Below are 20423 nucleotides of genomic sequence, written 5' to 3'. Positions count from 1 at the left end.
CGATCGAGAACGGATGACTTGTGTGACCTACCAACTAACCGAGGCTGCTGACTTTTGGTGGGACACACGGATGAAGACAATGCCCCGAGAGCAAGCAGCGGGGATGACTTGGGAGGCTTTTAAGACAGAGATATACAATAAGTATGTACCCAAAAGCTATTGGAATGTGAAGGCGTCCGAATTCTACAATCAGACCCAAGGACGCATGACTGTGACTGAGTACGATCGTGCGCTCAGCAGCATGACTCGATATGCACCTGATCAGACCGATACCGACGAAAAGCTGGCTGAAAAGTTCCATGAAGGACTAAGGCATGAGATAAGGATGTCGTTGGCTAGTCGTGGGAAACTACCCTACGCGGAAGCTTTGGCCCTTGCACTAGACATTGAGGCAGCTATGCCCCAGGAGAGGGTGAATGATAACACCGCTTTGGCACCACCTCCACCACACCACTCCCGAGAAAAGAGGAAGTGGGAGGGAAACGAAATCCCATATGACAACAAGAGGTATCAGCACACCCAGAACCAACTGCAATATGGGGGAGGGCAAAACTCATCTAACCAGAGAGGCGACTTCCGACCCAAGCCACCCCAATGCAACGTGTGCTCCAAGTACCACTTTGGAGAGTGTAGAATCCAGAACGCCACTAAGTGCTTTAACTGTGGGGGAAACGGTCACTTCTCTAGAGAGTGTCCGAGCAAGAGGGTAGTGATGGAGTCGAGGCAGAACACTCAAGGATCCCGCATGCAGCCAAGGGCACCACAAATAGAATCAAAGGGAAATCGCGATCAACCTCCGCGACAACAACAACCTTATCGCCCAAGACTTCCTTCTCAGGATAGAGCATATGCCTTGAGTCGGAAACAACCCAAGATCGAACATGGGAGTCACGAAAACGGAAACCTGGCAGGTATGGGCAAAATCCTCGACACTCCTATCGTTGTGTTATTTGATACGGGCGCATCACATTCATTCATATCTGACTTGTGTGTGGATACATTGAGCTTGCCTGTTAACAAATCTGAACATAAGATGGTAGTGTCTTCACCAGTGGGTGGGACAATAGAAATCTCACGAACATGCCCGAACGTAGAAATTGTTATGGGAGGCCTTAAGATAGTCGCTCACGATCTGCAAGTTATGGCAATCGGAGAGGTCGATGTAATTTTAGGAATGGATTGGTTGACCACGAATTTTGCGACGATTCGTTGTAAGGAGAGACAAATATCTCTACAAGCCCCGGGGGAGGAACCCACCATATACTATGGAATCTCGATGAGCCGACGAACCTCTATCATCTCCGCGCTTCAAGCTAGTACGATGGTGAGGAAAGGACGTCCTGCTTACCTCGTCTATCTACAAGGAGAGGAGAAAGGAGAAAGGAAAATGGAAGATGTTGCAGTCGTACGAGAGTTTCCAGACGTTTTTCCTGAAGCTTTGCCTGGACCACCGCCAGATCGACAATTGGAGTTCACAATCGACCTAGCGCCAGGGTCGGCGCCTGTGTCCAAGGCACCATACCGAATGGCGCCTAAAGAGTTGGAGGAACTCAAGATACAGCTCCAAGAGCCTATGGACCTGGGTTTTATTAGACCCAGTGTTTCACCGTGGGGCGCGCCTGTGCTTTTTGTAAAAAAGAAGGACGGATCGATGAGAATGTGTATCGATTATAGGGAGCTGAACAAGATGACTCTCAAGAACAAATATCCACTGCCAAGGATAGATGACCTATTCGATCAACTTCGAGGAGCTGGTGTGTTCTCTAAGATGGACTTAAGGTCCGGATACCATCAGTTGAGGGTCCGAAGAGAGGATATACCAAAGACAACTTTTCGTACGAGGTATGGCCACTATGAGTTTGTCGTGATGCCGTTTGGATTGACGAATGCACCTGCGGTATTCATGGACTAGATGAATCGAGTGTTTCATCCGTACTTGGATAAGTTCGTTTTGGTGTTCATAGATGACGTACTCGTTTACTCGAAGAATGAGAAAGAGCACGAGGAACATCTGCTAATCACCTTGGAGACTGAGGAGTGAAAAGATGTACGCCAAATTCAGCAAGTGCGAGTTTTGGCTTAAGGAAGTAAATTTCCTTGGTCACATCATGTCGGCAGAAGGAATCCGAGTAGATCCCGCTAAGGTTGAGGCGGTGCAACAGTGGAAAGCACCTTCAACACCAAATGAGATTCGGAGTTTCCTAGGTTTGGCGGGATACTATCGAAGGTTTATAGAAGGGTTCTCCAAGATAGCGAGACCCATGACACAACAACTCAAGAAGGGGGTGAAAGTCAATTGGACTCCCGAGTGCGAGGTAAGTTTTCAACTCTTGAAGGAAAAGCTAACTAGTGCACCGATCTTAGCTGTGGCAGAACCTGGAGTGAACTACGTGGTATACACGGACGCTTCGAAGGTGGGACTTGGATGTGTGTTGATGCAAAACAACAAGGTGATTGCTTACGCATCCCGACAATTGAGGCCACACGAGTTTAACTATCCAACCCATGACTTGGAGTTAGCAGCAGTGGTACACGCCTTATAGATTTGGAGACATCATCTCTACGGAATTCGATGTGAGATCTTTACGGACCACAAAAGCCTAAAATATTCCTTCGAGCAAAAGGATTTAAACATGCGACAACGAAGGTGGCTCGAATTGGTGAAGGACTATGATTGTGGCATCAATTACCACCCCGGCAAGGCAAATGTAGTGGCAGATGCCTTGAGCCGGAAGGGTCATTCCCAACTGGCTACATTTTTCACCAACGAGGAAAACCTGGTCCACGAGTTTAGTATGATGCGTTTGGAGGTAGTGAGAGCACCTGAAACGGTGGAAGCGCGAATCGCCACTTTAGTTGTTGAACCTGATCTAAGGTCAAGAATTGTTGAAGCACAACGAATGGATGCGAAACTAGAGGAAATACGTGTAGAGGTGCGAACCGGCGAATCTAGAAACTTTAGTGAAGAAGGTGACAACGCTCTTACCTTCAAAAGAAGACTATGCATACCGGACAACGAGGAGATCAAAAACGAAGTGATGAGCGAGGCACATGAGACTCCTTACACCGCCCACCCAGGAAGTACGAAAATGTACCAAGACTTGAATAAGTCCTTTTGGTGGAACGGTATGAAGAGGGATATAGCGGCATTTGTGGAGCGCTACTTAACCTGCCAACAGGTGAAGGCTCTACATCAACGACCGTACGGGAAGTTGCAACCACTAGAAATCCCCGAGTGGAAATGGGAGCACATTGCCATGGACTTTGTGACAGCATTTCCAAAGACGCAAAGAGGGAATACTGCCATATGGGTGATTATAGACCGACTCACCAAGAGTGCACACTTCATACCGATTCCCCTAACCTATGGATCAAACAAGCTAGCTCAAGTGTATATAAAGGAAATAGTGCGACTGCATGGAGTCCCAGTGACTATCACGTCTGACCGTGACCCGAAATTCACATCAAGATTTTGGATCAGCCTACAACGTGAGCTAGGCACTCGACTGAACTTCAGCACATCATTTTACCTATAGACGGACGGGCAATCTGAAAGAACGATCCAAACCCTCGAGGATATGTTGAGAACCGTGGTTGTAGACCGAGGAGGAAGTTGGGAGTCCGCACTACCACTAATTGAGTTTGCCTACAACAATAATTTCCAGGCAACGATAAACATGGCGCCGTACGAAGCCTTGTACGGGAGAAAGTGTAGATCCCCTCTCTACTGGGACGAAGTTGGTGAGAGAAGGGTACTCGGGCCCGATGCAGTCGAAGAAATGGTTGGAATGGTTCGACAAATTCGTGCGAGGATAAAAGAAGCTCAAGACAGACAGAAGTCATACGCGGATACACGACGAACCGACTTACAATTTCAAGCGGGCGACAAAGTCTTTCTCAAGGTGTCCCCGTCGAAAGGGATAACGCGCTTTGGTGTCAAGGGAAAATTGAAACCGCGATTTATTGGGCCTTATGAAATCCTTGAAGGAGTGGGTCCTGTTGCCTACCGTTTGGCGCTACCCCCAAGCCTTGGAAACGTGCACAACGTCTTTCATGTGTCACAATTGCGGAAATACGTGTTTGACCCAAAGCACGTGATTCATTACGAAGAAGCCACGTGGGAGCTTGAGGACAAGATGATGGAATCGTACCCAGAACTCTTCCCATGAAGGTACCAAATTTCGGGACGAAATTTCTTTTAAGAGTGGTAGGATGTAACGCCCCACTTTTTGAACCCTAATTTTTTCGAACCCTAAGTCGAGTGCTTTTATTTCTTTGATGGTCGCGAATTAAATTACAAATAGTTATGTAACTTCCTTGGTGACCTAATTCTGATTTGACCGAGTCAAATTCGTCGATTTATGACGTGGCTTTAATTAATTGATGCGGAATGAAATATATTCCAGTAAATTATATTTTTTGGGGGAGTGAGATTTAAATAGGATCATCAATAATTACCTTGCCCTTTTGTTGAGAAATTTTCGACCACTGTTAATTGATGGAGAGGAATTCTATTTTCTTGGATTTAATTATTTGCTTGGGATAATTATCCAAATTAAATCCAAAGCCAATTATTCTTTATTTCCTCCATGGAAATTTCGACGACCCCTATGACTTGTTCATGGAGATTTTCGAAATCTCCTAATTTTGGGAGAGGAGAAATTAATTATTCAATAATTGATTCCTTACTTATTTCTTTCCATGAATGAATTGGAATATCCTAGCAAGTCTTGCCTTACTTTATTCTAAATCCCTTAAGAAATAATTCACCACAATATATTTCACCTCGCATAGATTATTCACACAGCCACGTCATATGTTCAACGGATTTGACTAATCAAATCAAATCTAAATTCCAAAACGCAATTAGGTCACACAGAAAATATGCAATTAATTCACTCATCATTTAATTCACATACCTCACGGCATTAAAAGCATTAAGTGCAAAAATTTTATGCTTCGCAAATTAGGGTTCCGAAAGTGGGGCGTTACAATGTTTGTGGAGGCAATTAGGTGTTTGGTGATGATTATGAGAATGGGGGTTACACCTACGGTGGTTAGTTTTATCAATGTTTTTCCGGCTGTTACGAGTTTAGGTGATATAGATGTTGCTGACGCTGTTTATGGGATGGTTACCAGATTGGGTGGTGAATATGTTGATGATTTGTTTGTTGTGAGCTCCGCTATTACTATGTATGCAGAGCTTGGCTGTGTTCATATTGCTCGGAAGATATTTGATAACTGCTTGGTCAAGAATGCACATGTTTGGAACACTCTGATTGGTGGTTACGTGTTGAACAATCAATTGTATACAAGAACGAGGTTGGCCTCAATGGCTCTTCGGTGGGCGGGAGAGTTGAGCTTCCAATTTGCTTGATTCTCCCATGTGTCGACCTTGGTCAAATGTGGGATGGGAACGGGAAAGTGATCCCAATCAATTTGCATGAAAAATGCTTGACCGCTAGAGTCGGTCTTCAAAAGTCCTACCGAAAAGAGCACCTCGTAAGTGACGAACTTTTCCCCCATATCTTCGGCGAACCTCGCGGTCAAAATGCCGATGTGTTCGGCAAGCACCGTGATCAATCCTCTACAACGTATCACACTCCCGTTCTTCTTTGAAGTGTGGTCAAAGTAGAGACTGAAGAGGATTCCAAAGTTGATCCCCCTCTTGTTGAGAAGGCACCGCATGATGTTGATCTTGGTTTGGGACACACTCCCACCATCAATCCTTGCAAACATAAGTTGGGTCATCGCCCGATGGAGGTATCTCAAGACGGGATTGCTGATGGATGAGGACTTGGCATAACCCGACTCATGCTCTTCTCCTTCCATTGTCATCGCACCCCAAACATCGGAATACTCATACTCAATCTCCTCATCATGGTTGGGGTCGAAAAATGGGAACACCTCACAAAGGTCCTCCACGGAGAAAGAGTGGTTACGGTTGCCGAGGCAGAAGTCAATGCTCTCGGGGGTGCGGGAACGGCGGTTCTTGTGCACCTTGAGTGTGCTTAGGAACTCGAGAGTGAGTCTCCTATATGATGGTCATTCTCCTTGGAACAAGTGGATGAGGCCATTTCCCTTCCCGACGTTGCACAACGCCCAAAAATCGTCTAGAATCCCCAAAGTATGAAGGGGAAGTCCATGGGGGGTACCGTGAGGGCTCCGTGTCTCTTGCCGAGACTCTCTTCCACATTGCTTTATGCTCATCAGTTGGAAGTCTAACTCCATAGCTCTTCGCATTCTCGGGCTTGCCTCTTGTTGTCATTTTCCTACAAAATAAAACCAAACTCTAAAAATAGCACTAAACAATAGACATACAAGGGTTCCCCCAAACTTTCACTCAACTAAACATACATAAAAAATCATCAAAGATGTTCAAGTTTGTAGCAGGTAAGTATTCTAAAATGTAGCATGCGATCATGTAAAACAAAACCAACTATTTAGAACACTAAAATCCATCCCCCAACGTGAATTCATCCCCCATGCAGAGACGTATCAACATGAACAACACAAATAAACAATCTCTATGACTACACATGTATTACAATTCATGGAAGTAGTAATAGCCTTACAATGCTATGAACATGATTGCAACATATAAACAACTAAGAACAAGAGGGAATTTATCAACAAAAACCAACAATTCACCACCCTATGCAAAATTCAACCATGAAACACAAGTTGAAACATCATCACACTCATCCCCTATACTAAAACATGCTTTTCAACCGAACAATTTATCAAAAAAGAACAAAATCCATGGAAGAATTCAATCTAAACTCAGAAATTAAGAGTATGATTCATACCTTGAGTTGGAGAGAATTGGATGATGAAAGCTGGAATTTAGGAATGGAATGGGAAAAGGAGAGTGTGGGTGTGTGAATTTGTTGATATTTTGTAGTTGGGGTCGTGTGCAAGGGAGAATTGGAGAAGATTGTGGAAAGACTGAGAGAAAACTCACCTTAAATAGGCGAAACTGCGTCTCTGACCCTTCCGTTGCGACCGCTGCGCGTGTTATGAAAACGACGCCTCTCCAACAGGCCTCTACGGCCCGCACAACGACCGCTACAGCCCGCCCTAGGGCTCGACCTGCTCCTGCACACTGATAACTGGGCAGCGACCGCTGTGGATATTGCAGCAGCCGCTACGACTAAATTTTTATAATTTTTTTATATGTGCACTAAAATGCACGAAAATTTACCGAAAAATAGAAAAATGAAATTTAAAGAAAACACCTAATAATGAACTGGCCAGGATCTCTTTGCTTCACGGCCTTCTCCCTTTGAATGATCTCACTGCAATGATGAGGTAACTTAAGGTCGGCTTTTGTAGGCTTTTTCTTATTCATCACGGCCTCCCTCGGTAGATTCGCATACCTAGGTATTTCCTGCAACGATTCAACAAGAGGGATATTAGTATGGACCTTATAGAACATATTTAAAAAGTGCTTGAACTGCTTTTCAAGCTTGAACTTTTCTTTGGCTGGAAAGGGAGTACAATCCCATTGTGTTGCACGAGCTCCTTCTTGACGGGCGCCTCTGCCTCTTTGGTGGCGGCCCGCTGCAGAATGTGCAGCGATCCGCTGGGAATCGGGCAAACCCCAGAATTCATTCCGGAGGTGCTTCCTTCATCCTTTTTCTGCTTGGCGACCCACTTCTTATTTATATCGTCCACTCGTGATGCTGCCTTTACCTTGTCCTCCTCAATCTTTGGTTGGACATGGTCCATTTGAGTCTTTATGTTCGAGACGGCAGTGGCAATTGTGTTGATTCTGGCCTCGAGGTTGTTCAACCTTGCTTCAACGACTTCAATCTTGATGTCATTGGTCTTCCTATCTTGCACTAGCACTTCCAAAATCTTTATGATTCCTTGGTCGTACTTCTCCTCCTCCTTGCACATAATTGACATCTTCCATAGGAGCTGCATGAGCATCGGGTTTGGTGACCACAATGATAGAGGTCGGTGGAGCGGGATCCTCTCTTGTCGATGTGTCCATTTAACAACCCGAACTCTAAGCTTGGCCAATTCCTTTGCAAATAAGCTTTCTTCGGCCTCCTCTATGGCTGCTACTCTCCTTGAGTTGTGCCTCTCTTTTGACCACCCCCTACTGTTGGTAGCGAACTCCTCAATGACCGCCATGGCATCCTGTCCACTTTTCCGCAAGAATCCTCCATTAGCCCCTGAATCCAACATATCACAAATTTTTTCGTTAAATCCATTATAAAGGATTCCTACCTGATGGTCCACGGTGAAACCGTCTCGTAGAGGGGCTCGTCGTGGCCTTGCATGAACTGAAAGATCTCACTCTTGAGCTTTAAGATTGTGCCAGGTGGATAGTACTTGTCAAGGAAGGCAGCCACTATACCCTTCCACGTGGAGACTTGCTCTGTGGGTAGACACTCAAACCACTCTTTAGCAGAATCAATCAATGAAAAGGGAAAGAGTCTTACCCTAATGGCGTCATCGTCGACACCATTCAATTTCAGAGTGTTGGCAATCTCCACAAACTTCGAGAGGTGGCGGTTGGCGTTTTCTGTGGCCCTGCCTGCAAAAGGAAATTGCTCAATCCTTTTTATAAGGGGCATTCGCAACTCAAAATTGTTAGCATCAATGCGAGGGCCTTCGGGAAAAGTAATCATATTCCCATGATTGAACATATGCATCACTGGCACTATCTCCTTGTTCCTCTTTTCCTGCTCCTCGCGGGCAGCCTTCTCCGCATCTCTCTCATCCATCAACAACATGACCATGGCCAAAAACTTGATGCATTTTTTATTAGCAATACAAATACTTGCAAGTATACAAAGTAGGGATAATATAGCTAAAGGTTAGTATCGGATATCGATCACGGGGAAAACAATCACAGACTGACTATCATCTACTAAAACTCAATTATTACATGGGAAACCAAAAATTTTGGAGAATTCTTAAAAACAAAACAATTTTGAAAGCAAGTAAACAACTAATTGCAAGTAAATAACAGAGATAAAAGTATAGATATAAGGGAATTCTAGGGATGTGCGTCCTTTGGTGCGCTTGTCTCTTCTCATCCACTTGTTGCCTTGAACCCTCAGCTTCAAGAAGCAGTTGGTCCATCGTTCGGCGGCGCGTTCTTTTGATGGAGTCATCCTCCTCTGCGGGTGGTGGCGAAGCAGGGTCCTTAGACCGAGAAATTCCTAGGCGAGCTTTGAGGGCGGTGTAAACCTCCACGTGGTCAGCGCCGGTGGGAAATTTTCTGAGTACGGAGTCCATATGCCTTATGTCAGCCGGGTCCACATATTGGAGTGGGCCGATGAATCTATGAGGCAATAATGGGGTTCTGGTGGTTGGTGGGCTGGGTGGTGACAAGGATCTCTGATTATCACGGTTGATACCGGCTCCTGAAGAAAATGAGGAAGTATTGGGAGTCTCGAGTTGATTACCGTGCATTTCTTTCTGATTATGATTTCGGGTGATTTGAACTTGGAGAGAATTAGATAAGGATAGCACAAAGGTTCTGAGGTTAGTTGATGGAAAGTGAGATCCGAAAAACCCTTGTTACTGCAACCCCGACTGTTGAGATTCTTGCCAGTTTGAGATCTCTGCGTCTGTTCAGACTTGTGCGACTCTTCACGTGCAGGCGCACCTTTTTAGAGTGCAAGGTGGCAAAGCTTCTCCGATACACTTCCTCCTTCTCTCCAAGACGTCTCTTCGTTGTGACAGTTGGCGCCGTCTGACACCTCTCCAATTACTGCACACGTCTTATCATCACCTGCCTTTGTCAACTCAGTCACTGTACTACCGATCAAATTCGATTTGCACTGATCATGTGGACCATTAAATCCAGATGACGACTCACATAATTCCACTTGATCAGTTTCTTTCCTCCATTTCCGACTTTTAATTTTCTAAGAAATAAAAATAACACATTAAAAACTATTTACACTAATAAGGAATTGACCGGGTTCCCATAGGATGTTACTTGATCAGTTTAATTGATTTGGACTTTGTCGCTTGATCAAGCAGACTTCCCATGAGTACCCGATCACTCCTTCTACCTGTTCATTGGTGCGAGCTAGGCATTAGTAGTGGAATGTCGCCCACTACAAACACCTCCATTCCGTCCCTTCCTGTCGACTCGCTTGCTACCAAGTAGTCGGCCATATCTGCAAGCACTGCCCTTTTCTGTGCGTGTTGTCCCCAGCTTCTCTGTATGCTTTGATCAATTTTCCCTTCCTGGCAGATCCGATGTTCTTCAGATTGTGTCTTGATTAGATGCAGGTGCCCTTCAGGGAAATCGGCTGGAATGGTTTCCCTGTTTCCTTCTCGCAAAATTCGGCGCAGGTGATTTACCTCTCTGTCCTCACATCTTTTCTTATCCACTGCTTCCCATTCAAACTCTTGTATAAGGAATAACCACCTGTGCAAAAGCGGATTTGATCCCCTTTTCGCCAAGAGGTACTTGACGGCCGCCTGGTTTGTATACACTATTACTTTAGACCCTAGCAAGAAAGGTCTGGACTTTTCGAATGCGAAAACCACCGATAGCATTTCCTTCTCAGTCACGTCATAGCTCCTTTGTGCCTGATTCAGAGTTTTGGAAGCGTAGAAAATGACGTAACTCTTTCCTTCGATTTTCTGACCTAATACTGCCCCCACAGCATAGTCACTAGCATCGCACATTACCTCAAAGGGGTGATTCCAGTCGGGGGCACGTATTATTGGAGAGCTTAAACTTCATGTTATTCGGAAAAGGCTTCGTCAGGGGCTGGGCACTTTTTGCGAAAACCTTGATGAATCTTCTATGGATCCTGGCGCGTCCTAAAATGGTTCTGACCTCCTCCTGGTCGGTAGAGTATGGGAGTTTCACTGCCTGCGTGTGCATTGCTTTGATTGTTCGAGGGTCTGCCCAGTTCGAATTCAACCCTTTGGATGTCAGTTTTGGTTGACACTGGAAGAGTAACTCCTCCTCCCCCACCATGAACTCTTCCAATCTCAGGGTGGGGCTAATTCTGCATTGTCGATTAAGGTAGGGCGTCCCTCCCTTTTTTTATCATGGGATGCATATACAGCTCCGGGTGAGTTTCTATCAAGGGATGCATTTTCCACTTGACTACCCCTTGATCCGGCCTCAGTTTTTTCTTCGATTTCCCTTCCTGTTCCTGCTGATTTAGGTTGACTGGTTTGTTATTGGCCTGGTTGGTAAGGTTCTTGAGAGTCATCGGGGATGCTGGTGCGGAGATTGGTTACCTTGTAGGCGAGGGATCTTCCTTCAGTATTCCTTTCAATGGGGCGGCTTGGTCAGGTGGTTTCTCGACCCTTCTTACTTGGGTAACCTCTTTTGACTCGGTTGCTTGTGACGGTTGGCAAAATTTCATAATTGCCCTTCTAATGGCTTGATCGTCCATTTCTCCAGTCATCGTCGTATCAAACCATTTTGCTGTCTCTCTCTTGAGTTGTTCACCTTCAGTGGAACCAGAGGGTGGTTCTTTGAAGGATTTATTTTCTGGATACTTTTGTTTCCGAGGGCTGATAGTGTCTACTGTTTGAATGCTCTCACTGTCCTGTGGCTTCCTCACAGCTTTATCAACTTCGAATGTAAGCTGTTCTCCATTAAAACTCAGCTTCATCGTCCCCTGGCAGACGTCGATGACTGTGCTGGCTGTGGATAAGAATGGCCTTCCCAAAAGGATGCCAACAGACTCTTCCACTCCCGGCTCTGTCGTCTTTATGACGAAGAAGTCGGCGGGGTACATAAACTTATTTACTTTCACAAGTTCATCTACCAGAACTCCTTCGGGGTAGATGCAAGACCCATCTGCTAGCTGTATTTCCATATCGGTTTTGACAAGCTTAGCATCTTCCAGCTTCTCGTATATAGAACACGACATAATAATGATGGAAGCCCCTAGATCGCACATTGCTTGCTCCATTTGGACATTTCTGATGTAAATTGGGAGCGTAAATACCTCTGGGTCAGCTTTCTTAGGTGGAAGATCACTAGATTGGATCACTCCAGTCACATTTTCTACTTCGCCCATCTTCCTCTTCCCAACAACCTATTTATGGGTGCTAGACTCTTTTCCTTTTGTGACTTGATCAAGGGTGTTGGACTCAAGGCTTCAGTTATGATTGAGTCTAGGTGCTGGAAACTTCGCAGATGAGCCTTGACAAACTGTTTCTGATTTCAGAGAGACTGTATTGACATTTTCGTGCCCTGTAGGTTGCTGCACTGTGGCTAGGAGCTTTCCCTCATTCCCTCTCAGCTCGCCCAATGACATGGCTACCTGGGACAACTGCTTTGTAAGCATTTCGAGTGCAGTCCTCTGTTCTTTCTGAGTCTCTTGTATTTCTCGCATCGCGTCTTGGGGCTGATGCGGGATCATCACATCTCCTGGACCTTCAAATTGTTGTTTGTTATATCGCTGATTAAATCGACCTCCTCCATAGCCTTGCTGATAGTAGCCGGAAGGTCCATACTGCTCTGGCTGGAAGTGATTCTGCGGGTTTCCTCTTTGGTACTGCGGGACATAGTTCACCATTTGATCATTTGGTTGTCTTCCCTGGTTGCCAAACTGAGGGACTTGGTGCTGGTACCCCCACTCTCCTTCCTGTTGTCGGCTTGACCAGTTAGGTTGTCCTCCACTTGACCAGTTCCCTTGAGGTCCTCTTGACCATCCTGCCTGACAACCCTGCAATTTGTTCCCTCTAGTGTTCGGCCTCTCCTGGATCTGAGCAGGCCAGTTAGGCTGCCCCTTGGTGCGTTGTAAGGTCGTTTTCGAGAAATCCCCTTGAGCTGCGAGGTTGAGGTCGTTTTTGTTGTCCACCGTAAGTCCACCATAGAAGATCGAGTAGATCTCCCGCTCCCCCAGGTTGTGGTTGGGGCATGCTTGAAGCAACCCTTGGAATCTGTCCCAGTATTGACCGAGGGGCTCATCGTACTCCTGCCTGGCTTCGGTAATCTCCCGTTTGAGGGCACTCGTCTTTGATGCTGGAAAGAAGCGGTCGAGGAATATCATGCGGAATTCGGCCCAGGTCCTGATGGATCCTTCTGGCAGCCTTGACAGCCAGACGCCCGCATCGCCCTTTAAAACGAAGGGAATAGCCTTGAGCCTGTAATCTTCGGATGTGGATCCAGCCGACACGGGCTGAATATCACAGTATCGGCAGAACTCCTCTAGAAATGCGTACGGACACTCTTTTGAAATACCGTAAAAGTCTGACAAAACAGCAAGTACTCCTGATTTGATCGCGATGGTCCGCATCCCCGAAGTAGCGGCAATGGCATGTGTGGGCTCCTTTTCATCATGAGCGTGCAGAGATCCGATACCAGAGTTGTCAGCGACAAGGGCCATCTCTGCTGGTGGTGTTTGTGTGTTCTGTTCAGCGGCTGCTGCGGCTTCTAATGCTGCTCTGTAACGAGTGGTGACAACGCCGGCTTCCTGGACTCTCCAATGAGTGTTAGTCTCTCTGTATAGAAAGGGATGATTCCAGTGTCCACCGCGTTGGTACCTTCTCATGAACAGTGAAAAACAAAATGAGAAAACAAAGAAATAAGACTATATACACCTACGCACTACGCACACACATAAAGTAACACCATGCTTCCCCGGCAATGGCGCCATTTTGGAAGGACTTGGAAAGAGATGAAAACGCGATTAGAATGCGGATCAAGTTATATGGAATGATAACCGAACCGGTCGGATCAGTTAGCAAATGTCGTTACCACTTAATCAATGCAGTCTTGCTCTCGCTCTTTCTCATTACCAAAGTAATTTGTAAACTCCCAATTTTGCACAACTTTAACAGTAAAGCGGCAAGTTCGGGGTAGATCCCACAGAGAAGTTGGTGTGTTGAGTGTGTGAGTAGTGAACAGGGGGGGTTGGCTGCTGCCACGCTTTAACTTGGGAGTTTTTAACTACTGTTTTTACTCTAGGAAAAATTAAACCATCTAGCTTGATCAACGGAGATTTAACTACTGGGTCAAGTAAATTGCAGGTCACAGCGGAAAAATAAATGCAAGGATGAAAATGAACTAACTTTTATTAAACTAAACTGAGAGCAATACAGCGTGAAATTAAAACTAAGCTAATACTTCAGAAAATAAGAAAGCAAGTAAAACCGAGAAGAATCTCGGCGGGTAATTTAGGAATACGCCGACAGAAAACAAGTATTCTGCAGCGCTTCTTTAATTCCCCTTTCTAACTACGCATTACTTTATCTAAGCTAAGCTATTCTAGAGAATTGGACTAAGCTAAACTATGCTAAACTAGACGAAAGTAAAGGGTCTCCTCCCTTTTTGTGATGGCACACCCTATATTTATAAGCTCGATTCGGCCTCCAACTGGATAACGATACTGACAGGGAATATTCGCTCATGCTGAGAATGAGCGACTCATTGATTACTACGTGCCTTTCTTCTAGAATGACGACACTTTTGAGTAACAGATTCATGACTCAGGTTCGTCCTTGCGTCTCATAAGCTAGCACGTGTCCCCTTCTAGAACGTTGTCCTTGATAACAGAATGGTGCGCCACATCCAGCTCATTTCCTCACGTGTTCTTCTTCTAGAAGCCAGCGGTCCCCGCCTAACTGCTTGATCACTCCCCTTGATCAACTCCCCCGATTCTTGGCCTTTTATCGCCTTTTGTACTTGCTTGATCAGTTTGGCCTTGCTGCCTTGGTTAAGTGGCATTCCTGCACATTTAACACATGTATTGCGCGATAAACCGATCAAGCAGCGTACATTTTACCCTTTAACCGATGCATGAAATGAGCCTTATCAGTGGCCATGCCATTATGTGGTCTCTGGACTATTCGTCGGTGTTGTGACCAGTAAAATGCTAAAATTTAAATGCGTATTGACCTCTTATGGAGGGTATAAAATTTTAATTTTACGGTTGTAAGATTTTGAAAAGTTTTATGGTTAATCTAAATCGTCAAATTGTCATTCAATCCTCTTTCTGCAATTCTTAAAGAAAACAAACTCGAGGGCCAAAATTACATAGAATGGAAACAAAATTTGGACATCGTTCTCATAGCTGAAGAGTACAAGTTTGTGCTCAGTACTCCACAACCTCCAGTGCCGGCGGCAAATGCCGCGGCAAGAGTTAGAGATGCGCATAGACGGTGGTATAAGGCGAATGAGATGGCTAAGTGTTATATGTTGGCTTCTATGTCTTCAGTGCTCAAGCATCAACATTTTGCTATGGCGACTGCCGCCGAGTTTATGCAAAATCTCACAAATCTTTTTGGTACTCAGAATCGAGCGGCAAGTCTCACAATGAAGGAACGCACGTCTGTGCAGGACCATGTCCTCGAGATGATGAGCCACCTCAACCAAATTGAGGTTTTGGGAGGGACTATCGATCCCGAGTCCCAAGTGACTATTATCCTTCAGAGTCTTCCCCCTAGCTTCCATCAGTTCAAGCTCAACTTCGAGATGAACAAAAGGAATTACACCTTGGTAGAGCTGTTGACTGAACTTCAGTCGGCGGAGGACCTTATGGTTCAAGCTAAGGTAGCTATGCTGAGTTTGGTGCATCATTCCTCTGGCTCTAAGCCTGGCGTAGGAAAGAAGAGGGCACCGAACCCGGTAGCGGCTAAGAATGCTAAGGGAAAGAAGAAGAAGAAGGCTAACAAGAAGCCTTCGGGGAAGTGTTTCAAGTGTGGAGAGAAGGGGCATTGGAAGCCAGAGTGTCCTAAAAAGGGCAAGCCTACAGGAATGCACCAAGCTCTAGTGGTCGAGTCATGTTTGGCTTCGACATCTACTCATACTTGGGTTATTGACACTGGAGCTACTGATCATATTTGTTTTGATCCTGACTTAATGTAGGTGACAAGACGGATATATGATGGTGAGATCGAGATCCAGCTGGGCGACGCTAATAAAGAGGCGGCCGTTGCAGTGTTAGACATTTATTTGCATTTTAGTAGTGATAGATTTTTTATTTTGAAGAATGTTTTGTTGATACCTTCTTTTAGAACAAATTTAATTTCAGTTTCAAAATTGGTTTCTGACGGATATTCGATTTCTTTTAATGACAATTGCGTTGTTAAGAAAGATGGTTCTTATATCTGTCGTGGTATCATGGAAAACAATCTGTACACAATCATATCTACACAGTTTAATAATCGCATGTCAGAACTCAATACAACATCGAAAATTTCAAGCAAAAGAAAAGAACCTTCAAGTTCAATGAACGAAACGTACTTATGGCACCTTAGACTTGGTCATGCCAATGAAAGAAGGATCCATTCTCTTGTGGACCAAGACCTTATCAAAGGTCTAGAGAATGAGCCGTTTCAAACGTGCGAATCCTGCTTGGAAGGCAAGATGACCAAGAGGCCTTTTAAGGCTAAGGGCAATAGGGCCAAGGAAGTACTTGAGCTCGTTCATACGGATGTGTGTGGACCAATATCAACTGAGGCAAGAGGTGGTTTTCGATACTTCATTACCTTTATTGATGACTTCTCAAAAATTGGATATGTCTATTTGATGAGCCACAAGTCTGAATCTTTTACAAGTTCAAAGAGTTTAAGGCATATGTGGAGACGTATCATGGAAAGAGGATCAAAAGCCTGCGATCTGATCGCGAAGGCGAGTACCTCAGTGCCGAATTTTTGGACTACTTATTGGTGGCGGGAATTGAATCCCAACTGACTGCGCCGGGCACGCCCCAGCAGAACTGCCGGCTGAAAAAAGGAATAGGACCTTGTTGAACATGGTCCGATCGATGATGAGTTATGCATGGCTACCTATTTCGTTTTGGGGACATGCCTTGCTATCTGCGAGTCATATTTTAGACAACTTACCATCAAAATCCGTGCCTACTACTCTTTATGAGTTGTGGACTGGGCGCAAGCCCAATCTAGCACATCTCAATATTTGGGGTTGCCCGGCTCATGTATTGGAAAAGGATCCAACTAAGTTGGGATCAAGGACGGAGGTATGTGTGCTTATAGGGTACCCTAGAGGATCGAAAGCTTATGAATTCTATAGTCTCCGGGATAAGAAAGTCATTTTGAGTACTAACGCGACATTCTTAGAGGAAGGCTTTGTAATGAATCATAAGCCCAGCAGTGAAGTGGCTCTTGACGAGCTAACTTCTGTCACAAGTTCCATTAACCAAGAACCCGTACTTAGTGTACAAACAATTCTGAAATTTCAACTTCTACTCCAAGTATTGTAGTGCCGCACCGCAGTGGAAGGGTCTCTAGCCCGATAGATACATTGGTTTGGGGGAATCTATGGATCACTCCCCGGACAGCAATGTATTAGATCCATAGAACTTTGCAGAGGCATGGGCAGATGTCGATCAATGTGAATGGGTGAAAGCAATGGATCTGGAATTACAATCTATGATAGACAAAGACGTCTACGATTTGTCCGTCCTGCCCGAAGGCTGTACTGCCATTGGGAGTAAGTGGATATACAAGCGTAAACGTGTACACGATGGACGAGTTAAAGTCTTTTAGGCAAGATGGACGTTAAGATTGCATTCTTGAATGGGAGTCTTGAGGAGACCATCTACATGAAACAACCCGAAGGATATGCCGTGAAGAGCAAGGAACTCATGGTTTGGAGCACTAGGAAGGTTCTCACTTGAACTTGAATCCCCTTCAGTTTCATCTCTTTTTCTTGTTTCCATCTCACTTACAAGCTTCTTCTAAGATTCCACCTGACTCTTCAGTATTTCATCTTCATCATCATTAGTTAGATCATAATCATTATCCACAAATGGACGTTTTCACTAGTATTCTTCTTTGTAGTAGCAACCGACTTCTTCTCTTTCACTTGTTTATCATGTTCTACGTCGCCACTAGCCATATCCTCTTCACCATCATTCACTTCCAATTCAGTTTCATCTTCACCATCAGTCACTTCTACTTCCACTTCAGTTCCCTTATCAACATCAGCAACTTCCTCTTGTGTTAGCTGGCTCACTAGCACGACACCTTCTGCATCTTCATCACCATCATGTGCTGGTTCAAGTTCATTGACAACATATAACTCAACCACTCCTTCTTGCAGTCCTATTTCAGACATCTCCATAGAAGATTGGTTGTCGAAAAGGCGCACCAACCCTTAATTCATAATCATCTTTTATTTTACAATGTAATACACCAACCAAGTAATATCAAATCCTTTTTTTTCAAGCACGTCATCAATTTCTACTCTGGACCATTTATCCGGATCACAATTGCTTATACATTCAACTAAACCACCGATATACCTTTCCCTAGGTGTTTTGCTCATCAAACTGTTGTAATGCACCCGAGTTGTGAATGTGCCGTTTGCATAATACAATGAATTAGTCCCACACAGTATTAAACATATACAAAGTTGTCCTATACATATAAGTTCAGTGTTCAACTTAGTCCCTTTTGACCTTGATAGGGCTCGTTACAAGCATGGTTTTTTAGGGGTTTATTACACTAACAGGGATGATATTGTGCGAAAAATGTGAATTTGAGTGTGCAGGGGCTAAAAAGTGTTGAAGCGACAAGATGTAGGAATAACTTGATCAACTCGGAAAAGGAGCGGGAAATGGCCAAATCTGAAGACAAATTGATCTGCTCCGGACAAGCAATGGAGCCTGCCTAACCAGCAAGTTGATCTAGAGGAGTTCACCACATGAGCTGATGAGTCGTAGGAGAGAGAAACGAAGGTGATATCTCAAAGGCCATTAATGTCAAGACATGATGAGCTTAACCTAAGGATTTGGGCCCAACGCCATCCTATAAATAGTAGAGAGAATACATAGCAAATGAGTTCTTTCTTTTTTGGGGAGTTTCCACATTCCACATTTTACACTTTTTAGCATTGAGTAAGGAAGCTAGGAGCCATCGGAGTCACGTTCTACCTCGACCTTCCCCTCTTCTTCCTCACCAAGGATGAAGAGATTCAGATCTGCCAAGAAATCTTCGTAGTTTGTTTTTCCTTAAACCCCGAGGGGTCAAACAGTTGTTATTTTATTTGTAGTTTATGGTATTCCGAAGTCTAGTTGTTTTTATGTTTACCTCTTAGTTGTTGCTCTAGTTATTTTTTTGTTGTTGATCGATTTTCAAATCTGAGTTGGGAATTTTGTTCTGTTTGCTTGTTGAAGATCGATTATGAAATGGAGTTTTTAATGCGAGGTGTTTTGGATCTGGTGTTTACGATATCGTTTCTTTTGTTTTTCTTAGCTCTGTTCTATTTTCGATTGCTCGTAGCTAGATCTAAGTTCTAGTTCATCAACTTGCATGAAATTAGGATCGTTGCCTAGATTTGTTTTCTTTCCGTCCGAATTGCATGAATCTGCCTTTGTCCCTGTGGGATTCGACCCTTACTTCCTTTTACTAGTCTATAGTATTGTGGGTTAAGGTCTTGAAAGCCCTAAGTCTCTCCTTTTGCATGACCAACAACCGGATAGTTGCCTACCTGATCCATTCATCATCTGACTCGATCAGTTGCGCAAGCTCTGCATGTTCTTAATATGTATTGGAAACCAGAGTGCTTAGTCGTCTCATAAGAGCTTTCAAATGGCGCCGTTGCCGGGGATGGATGGCGTTTTATGTGCATGCGTTTGAGATATTTGATGTATATAGTTTGATTTCTTTTACTTTTTCTTTCTCAGTTTATGTATCGGGACCGGAACTTTGGACGCTGGAATAACGCAGTCAACTGAAGAGACACCGATAGTAACTGGAGATAAGAGCAGGAGCAAATCCCGTTGTCACCATGTCTGGGTTGAACACCGGTGGACCATCGCACTCGAGTTCCAAAGGAGAGGAGGAGGCACTCCCGTTTGCCGAACCCAAGGAAGATCTTGAGCCAGAGGAAGAGTTTATTCCAATGGAAGAAGTGTTGGATAATGATCCTGAGAATAGATCTCTCAACGCCCACCTAAATGGTGAACCATCTCAAGCCATCGTGGTGACCCCTGCTCAGTCAGGGATTGAGATAAAGAATAATGTGCTAGTTTTCATGCCACATTTCTATGGGAGAAGGGTGGAAAACCCTTACACATTCCTGTACGAGTTCTGCAAACTCTGTGGGATTTAGAAGCCACCATCTAGACATATGGGGTTTTGGATACTGTCAGACTAATAGCAAAGGGGTTGGAGCCCAGTGGGATGGCTGAAGTACCGGAAGAGACTCATTCTGAGTTGATTCCGATGGAAACAACAACGGTGAATGAGCCTAATGAGGAGGTCGAGCAACCGTTGTTCTCCTCTAAAGAAGTAGCAGCGAACTTGGCTGCAAGGAATTCTGAGGCTAATGAAAGGAATATGGAAGTGGATGGAGATCAGATTGCTGGATGGAACCCTACTCAGAGGGTAGAGGACACAACTGATGAAACATCGAGAAACAGGGTAGTGGTTATTGAGACCGATGAAGAGAAGGAGACTAAGAATGTGCCTCCCAGAGATGAGGCTGCTGAGGCAAGAGCTGCTGT

This window comes from Salvia splendens, chromosome 8, assembly GCF_004379255.2.
Source record: "Salvia splendens isolate huo1 chromosome 8, SspV2, whole genome shotgun sequence".
NCBI lineage: Eukaryota > Viridiplantae > Streptophyta > Magnoliopsida > Lamiales > Lamiaceae > Salvia > Salvia splendens.
This window is presented reverse-complemented; position numbering follows the sequence as displayed.